The sequence below is a fragment of the Plecotus auritus genome (assembly GCF_963455305.1).
Source record: "Plecotus auritus genome assembly, chromosome: 5".
In the NCBI taxonomy this organism is placed as follows: Eukaryota; Metazoa; Chordata; class Mammalia; order Chiroptera; family Vespertilionidae; genus Plecotus; species Plecotus auritus.
Window position 1 is genome coordinate 106,011,194 of NC_137776.1, and position 6,689 is coordinate 106,017,882.

At 44.6% G+C, this 6,689-nt stretch overlaps 1 pseudogene across 1 annotated transcript; it reads right to left on the minus strand.

Annotated features, from left to right (window-relative positions):
- Window positions 1–5,197: 5,197 nt before the first annotated feature.
- Window positions 5,198–6,689, minus strand: LOC308248279 (neurofilament light polypeptide-like; annotated as a pseudogene). The gene is made up of 2 exons: window positions 6,586–6,689; window positions 5,198–6,332 (listed from the first exon to the last, which is right to left on the minus strand). The product of its transcript is annotated as a neurofilament light polypeptide-like (transcript).

Here is a 6,689-nt window from a genome sequence, read left to right on the forward strand (position 1 = left end):
GATCTTGCAGACTCAGAGACCTAAAGTAACCACAAAGGATGGTCTGAAATTAAACTTTAACTGAAAGCAGTTATGGTGGGCAGTTACATTCTAGGCCAGTATCTTCACTGACAAGGTCAACCTTTACCTTAACTGAGCCTATCTGTCTTTTTGCATCTACGATAACATACCCTTGAAATGTTTGGGTAACTTGTAACTTCTCTTTTTCTGAACCCCTTGGGGCACAACCTAATGTGCCTGGGTACCAGGACAGATGCCACAAATTCCTTCATTGTTATCATGTTAATTGTTCCTGCACCCACCTAAGTATGTGTCTATCATTTTACTTTTTATCCAATCCCAGAGGTTTCCCTGCTTTGCTTTCTCCCAATGGATTTCATGTAACCCACCTACGTCCCTTTCCTTTGATTGCAATGTATAAATACAGATGTAACCAGCCATTCTCCGGAACATTATCTTAATTCGTTGAGATTCTGCTTCCTGGCACATGTCGACAGTTTGGCTCAAATAAACTCACAAAAATTCTTTACAGGTTTCAATGTTTTTTACGTTAACAACTTTCTGCAGCTCACCTCTTCAAGCCCTTGTGCAGGCTTGTTCCCAGCTGCCAAACTTTCACCCCAAACTCTAGGAGGTCCTGGGCTCCTTTCCAACGCTCGGTGCTGACAGCAGCATGGCGGTGTTCGCACGCATGAGGAGGCTTTCTCACTCATGCCATGGTCCCGCAGTAGCCGGAGGAATAGCACTGGCGAGATGCTCACTCATTTTGACTCAACATGAGCCAACTAGAGAACCAGTTGCTCTGCAAGGATGAGCTCAGCAAGCCTTCTCCACAACCCCATGACGTGGAAACCTCCGAATTGTGCAGGTGGGGTCACCAGGAGGCTGCTAACCTGCTGCAGCAGCTCAGTAATACCTGTCCAAGCTGGCTGACTCCAGGGCCGGAGCTTTACTAGACAGCCTCCTGCATTTGGCTGTGCTGAATGCCGTGTCTTGTATGCCTATGAGAAACATATCCTGTAGTGGGCAGGATTCTGATGTGGCCTCAACATCCCCACCCCCTCCTGTGGACTCTCTGAACCCCCTCCCGTGAGGGCAGAACCTGTGAGCATGATGGAGCATCACTCATGATGACATGGCCAACCAGTTGACTTGGAGTTGATCAAAAGGCACATTATCCAGGTGAGCCTAAACAGGTGAGTCTGACATGGACTGACAAGGACTGGCCCATCCTGAAGGAAGAGATAGTCTACGTTGGAGAGGACTGTGGGAGGGACCACACAGTGAGGACCTGAAGACATCCAGGAGTAGCCAAGAGGACCCCTCGCTGATGGCCAGCAAGAGAACAGGGACCTCAGTCCTAAGTCGGAGAGAAGCTGAATTCTGCCAACAACCACATGAGGACAAAAGGGGACCCGGAGCTTTGGAAAGGAACACAGGCCAACTGACACATTGAGAGCAGTCGCAGGCGTCGCTGAGCAGAGGGTTCAGCCTGGGTGCCTGACCATGGAAAATGAGGATGATGAAGACATGCAGTGTTGAGCTACTGCGTTTGCAGTAATTTTTTATGCAGCAAAAGTAAACCAAAACCCACACTTTCTCATCTACAGGTGGGACTGATGTCTGATGATCAATAGCTTGCAAAGGAGCTCTGCGAAGGCCTTCCTGTATTGACACATCACCACCCAAAGTCTACAGTTTCCGTGAGGGCTCACTTCACGGTGGATATCCCAGGGGTCTGACAAATGTAACATGACATGTATATGTAATTGCAGTATCACACAATATTGATTCACTGCCCTAAAGATTCCCTGTGCTCCGCCTATTCACCCTTCCCCACCCCAATCTCTGGTGACCACCGACCTCTTTACTGGCTCCACAGTTTTGACTTTTCCAGAAGGTCATAGAGTTGGAATCATACATATGAAGCCTTTTAGACTAGCTTCATTCACTTAGTCATATGCATTTAAGGTTCCTCCATGCTTTCTTTTTTGTTAACTGTCTTTTCTAACTTTGTTGAGGTATATTGACAAATAAAAATATAAATATTTAAAGTTTAAAACATGATGACTTCATGTAGGTATGCATTTGGAAAGAGTTCTCCCCACTCTTTCCATCACCTCTTGTCACATATGTATACTTTTTCAGAGGCTGAAAATACTTCAATTCTACTCTCTTAGCGAATTTCACCTGTTACCAACTAGACTTGCCATGTTTTATATTAGGTCCTCAGACTTCATCCCTCTTATGACGGAGCTCATGTGCTCTTTTACTAACCTCTCTCCACTTTTCTCATGCCCAGCCCCTATCAGCGCTTCTCTACTGTTTCTATGAGCTCAACTCCTTTTTAAAAAATATATATTGCACATGTAATACCATGCAACATTCGTCTTTCTTTGTCTGGCTTATTTTAATTAGCATAATGCCCTCAAGGTTTATCCATATATCACAAATGAAAGGACTTATTTATTAAGGCTGACTAATATTCCATTGTGTGTGTAACATTCCATTATGTGTCTCTGCCTCACATTTTTTAAGTGATTTTATCTATTGCAAACACCTAGGTTGTTTCTGTACCTTGGCTATTGTGAATAATGCTTCAGTGAACATGGGAGTTAAAGGAATCTCTGTGAGATAATGACTTAGTTTCCTTAAGATGCATACCCAGTAATGGGATTGCTGGATTATATGATAGTTCTATTTTTAATTTCTTGAGAACATCCATACTGTTTTCCAATGTAAAGTGGTTGCACCAATTTGCATCCCCACCAACATAATATAAGGGTTCCCTTTTCTCCACATCCTCACCAGCATTTGTTACCTCTTGTCTTTTTGATGATGGGCATTCTAACAGATGCAAATGATATCTCACTGTGGTTTGGGTTTGCATTTTCCCGATGACAAGTGACATTGAGCACCTTTCCAAGTACCTGTTGGCCATTTTTATATCTTCTTTGGAAAAATGTCTATTCAGATCCTTTGCCCATTTTTAATTGGGTTATTTATTTATTTAATTATTGCTATGAGTTGTACGAGTTTCTTTTATATTTTGGATAAAAGAAGGGTAACCCTTCTTAGATATGTGATTTGCAAATATTTTCTCCCATTTCATAAGCTGTCTTTCCATTTTGTTGATGGTTTCCTTTACAGAACAGATGATTTTAATTTAATGGAGTCCCACTTTTTCCTCTTTAATTTTTAACCAAGGATATGTTTTTATTGATTAGACAGAGACATTGATGTGAGAGAGAAATATTGATTGGTTGTCTCCCATACGTACCCCAATCAGAAACCTAGGTATGTGCAGTAACTGGAATTGAACCCACAACCTTTTGGTGTACAGGATGACACTCTAACCAACTGAGCCACCCAGCCAGGGCCCACTTTTTTATACTTCATTTTTATTTTTATTTAGTTATTTGCTGGAGTCCCACTTATTGACTTTTTTCTTTTGTTGCCTTTGCTTTAGGTGTCAAATCCAAAACATCATTGCTAAGACCAATGTCAGAGAGGTTACCATCTATGTTTTCTTCTAGGAATTTTATAGTTTCAGGTCTTACATTCAAGTCTTTAATTAATTTTGAGTTGTTTTTTGTGTATGGCTTAAGATAGGGTTCCAGTTTCATTATTTTGCATATAGGTGTCCAGTTTCCCAACACCATTTACTGAAGAACCTGTTTTTCCCCATTTTATATTCTTGGCTCCTTTGTCATAAAATAATTGACCATATATACACATGGGTTTATTTCTGGATTCTCTATTCTGTTTGATTGATCTATGTATCTGGTTTTATGCCAATACCTTCCTGTTTTGATTGGTATAGCTTCTAATATTGCTTTAAATCAGGAATTGTGATGCCTCAGCTTTGTTTTTGTGAAGATTGCTTTGACTATTCAGGTTCTTTTGTGTTTCCATACAAATTTTTGGATTATTTATTTCACTTCTGTGAAAAATGCCATTGAAATTTTGATAGGGATTGCATTGACCCTGTAGATTGCTTTAGGGAGTGTTGACATTTTACCAATATTAATTCTTCCAATCCATAAGCAAAGAATATCTTTCATTTATTTGTGCCAATGTTTTGTCTTTTGGACATTTTAAATAGATGTAATGGTAACGCATTGTTTTAATTTATAATTTCCTAATGATACTGAACGTGTTTTTATATGCTTACTAGTGGCCCGGTGCATGAAATTCATGCACGGGGGAGTGGTGTCCCTCAGCCTGACCTGCATCCTCTCCAATCTGGGACCCCTGTGGGATTGGGCCTAAACTGGCAATCGGACAACCCCCTCACAATCCGGGACTGCTGGCTCCTAACCGCTCACCTGCCTGCCTGCTTGATCTCCCCTAACCACTCCGCCTACTGGCCTGCTTGCCCCCAACTGCACTCCCCTGCCAGCCTAATCACCCCCAACTGCCCTCCCCTCCTGGCCTGATCACCCCTAACCGCTTCTGCCTCGGCCCCGCCACTATGGCTTTGTCCAGAAGGACATCTGGAAGGTCTCATGGTCTAATTAGCATATTACTCTTTTATTAATATAGATAGGATATGACATACTGCCATAACTATAACATATCTACCAGTATTACTCTATGAGAATACGTACTTCATGCGATAGGAAGGCATCTAATACATTACATTGTATATGTTGTAAGTAGTAGGAAATACTGTATTTGTAGCAATAATATACACCCTGTGACTTCCCTTTCTGATTTGGGAATGGTTCCCCAGTTCTTTGAATGTTTCCTGGCCCCTAATGTATTTTTTTGTGTGTCATTCAGTGTAATTTTATTTACTGTTTATTGCACATGATTTGAGGTTTTAATTTCTAACCACCAAAGATTCAAAGGACTATTTTTTCCATGAAGTTTTAACATTAACATTAGTGAATTCATGTATTCATGTGTTTTTATTGTAAACATCTGAATTATTCACATTGTCATAGATCCTGAACTCATAAGCGTGGACCATGCACAGGCTGGCAGCAAGCCAGGAAGCCACTCTGCAAGCAGATACTCTGCATAAGGAGAAAAGTCATAGCACAACATTTAATGTCCAACCTGAGTCACCTCAGAATGTTATATATATTGACTTCTTAATTCATATAGTATCAGGAACTCAACTGCTTGGTTGGTGACGGGGTTGAACTGGTTTCAGGAGGATTATTCCTGAAATAATTAAGGAAAGGGGGGCTCAATCTTTCTTTTTGGTTGCTTGCTCCTCCCCAGCACCTTCATCTTTCTTCTCGTCCTCAGCTTCTTGGGCATCTTCTCCTTCACCTTCACCTCCTTCTTCCTTTACATCCTCAAATTCTTCCTTGGCACCTTCTTTCTCTTACTCTACTTCCTCTTCCTTCTCCTTCTCCTCCTCTTCAGCTTCTCCTTCAGAAGGGGGTTCATCCTTAGCTTCCTCGGCTTTTGCAGCCTCAATGGTCTCTTGCACCTCGATCTGTTCCTCCTGGACATGGCTGGTGTATTAAGAAGGGAAGGAGCGAGCGGAAGTCAAGTAGGAGCTGGCCTGTAAACCACCGTAGGCAGATCGACCAAAGACCTGGGAACTCTGGGAGTAGCCGCTGGCTATGCTTCCCATGCTGGTGAAACTGAGCCGGGTCTCCTCACTTTCCAAGAGTTTCCTGTAAGCTGCTATGTCCAAAGCATCTTCACATTGAGGAGGTCCTGGTATTCTTTTAAATATGGTGCCATTTCACTCTTTGTAGTTCTCAACTCATTTTCTAATTTGTTAATTGTGTCCTGCATAGCACTAACGTCTGCATTCTGCTTATCCTCCAGCTCTTGCAGCTGCCTTCCCAGCACTTCGTTCATGCCCCGGCTTGCTTCTATCTCCAGGGTCTTGGCCTTGAACAGGCAGCGACTCTTGGACACCTCGTCCTTGGTGGCGCACCGCGTAGGTGTTCTTGGCAGCGCTCTCGGTCAGCATGGTGAAGCGGCTCTTGTACCATTCTTCAGCATTCTGCATGTTCTTGGCAGCCAGCTTCTCATACTGGGTGCGGATGTCCTTGAGCATAGCGGAGAGGTCGGACTTGGAGAACACGTCCATCTCCACGGAGATCTGAGCGTACCTGATCTGCGCCTGCAGCTCGACGATCTCCTCTTAGTGCACCTTCTTCAGAAAGGCGATTTTGACCATCAGGCTGTCAATTTACTTTTCCAGCTCAGCGCTGGCGAGAGCCGCCTCATCTGCACCTTTGTGCACCTCCATCAGCCAGCCCTCTGCATCCTCATGGTTCAGCACCTCTTCCTGGTAGCACGCCTGCAGATTGCTCCCAGCCCCTTCGGAGCCCCAGTGCCTCCTAACTGCCCACTTCCCTCTCCTCACCAGGGATGGGGCGCGGTGGCATGGGGCATAGGCATCCCATTTTCATTAAAATGTTCAACCCGGGCCTGCTCCACCTGCATCCACAGGCGGCCAGGGCGCAGACAGTGATCCTGGAGACCCTGGCCACCCCTGCCTGCCCGGGTCCCCAATCGCTGCCTGGACCCAGCGGGTGACATCAGGCGCTGCCCATGCCGCCTACCCAGGTCCCCAATCGCTGCCTGGACCCCGCAGACGGCGTCAGGCACTGTCCATGCCGCCTGCCCGGGTCCCCGATCACTGCCTGGACCCCGAGGGTGACATCAGGCACTGCCCGCTGGGCCTGCCCAGTCCCGATTGCTGCCTGGACCAT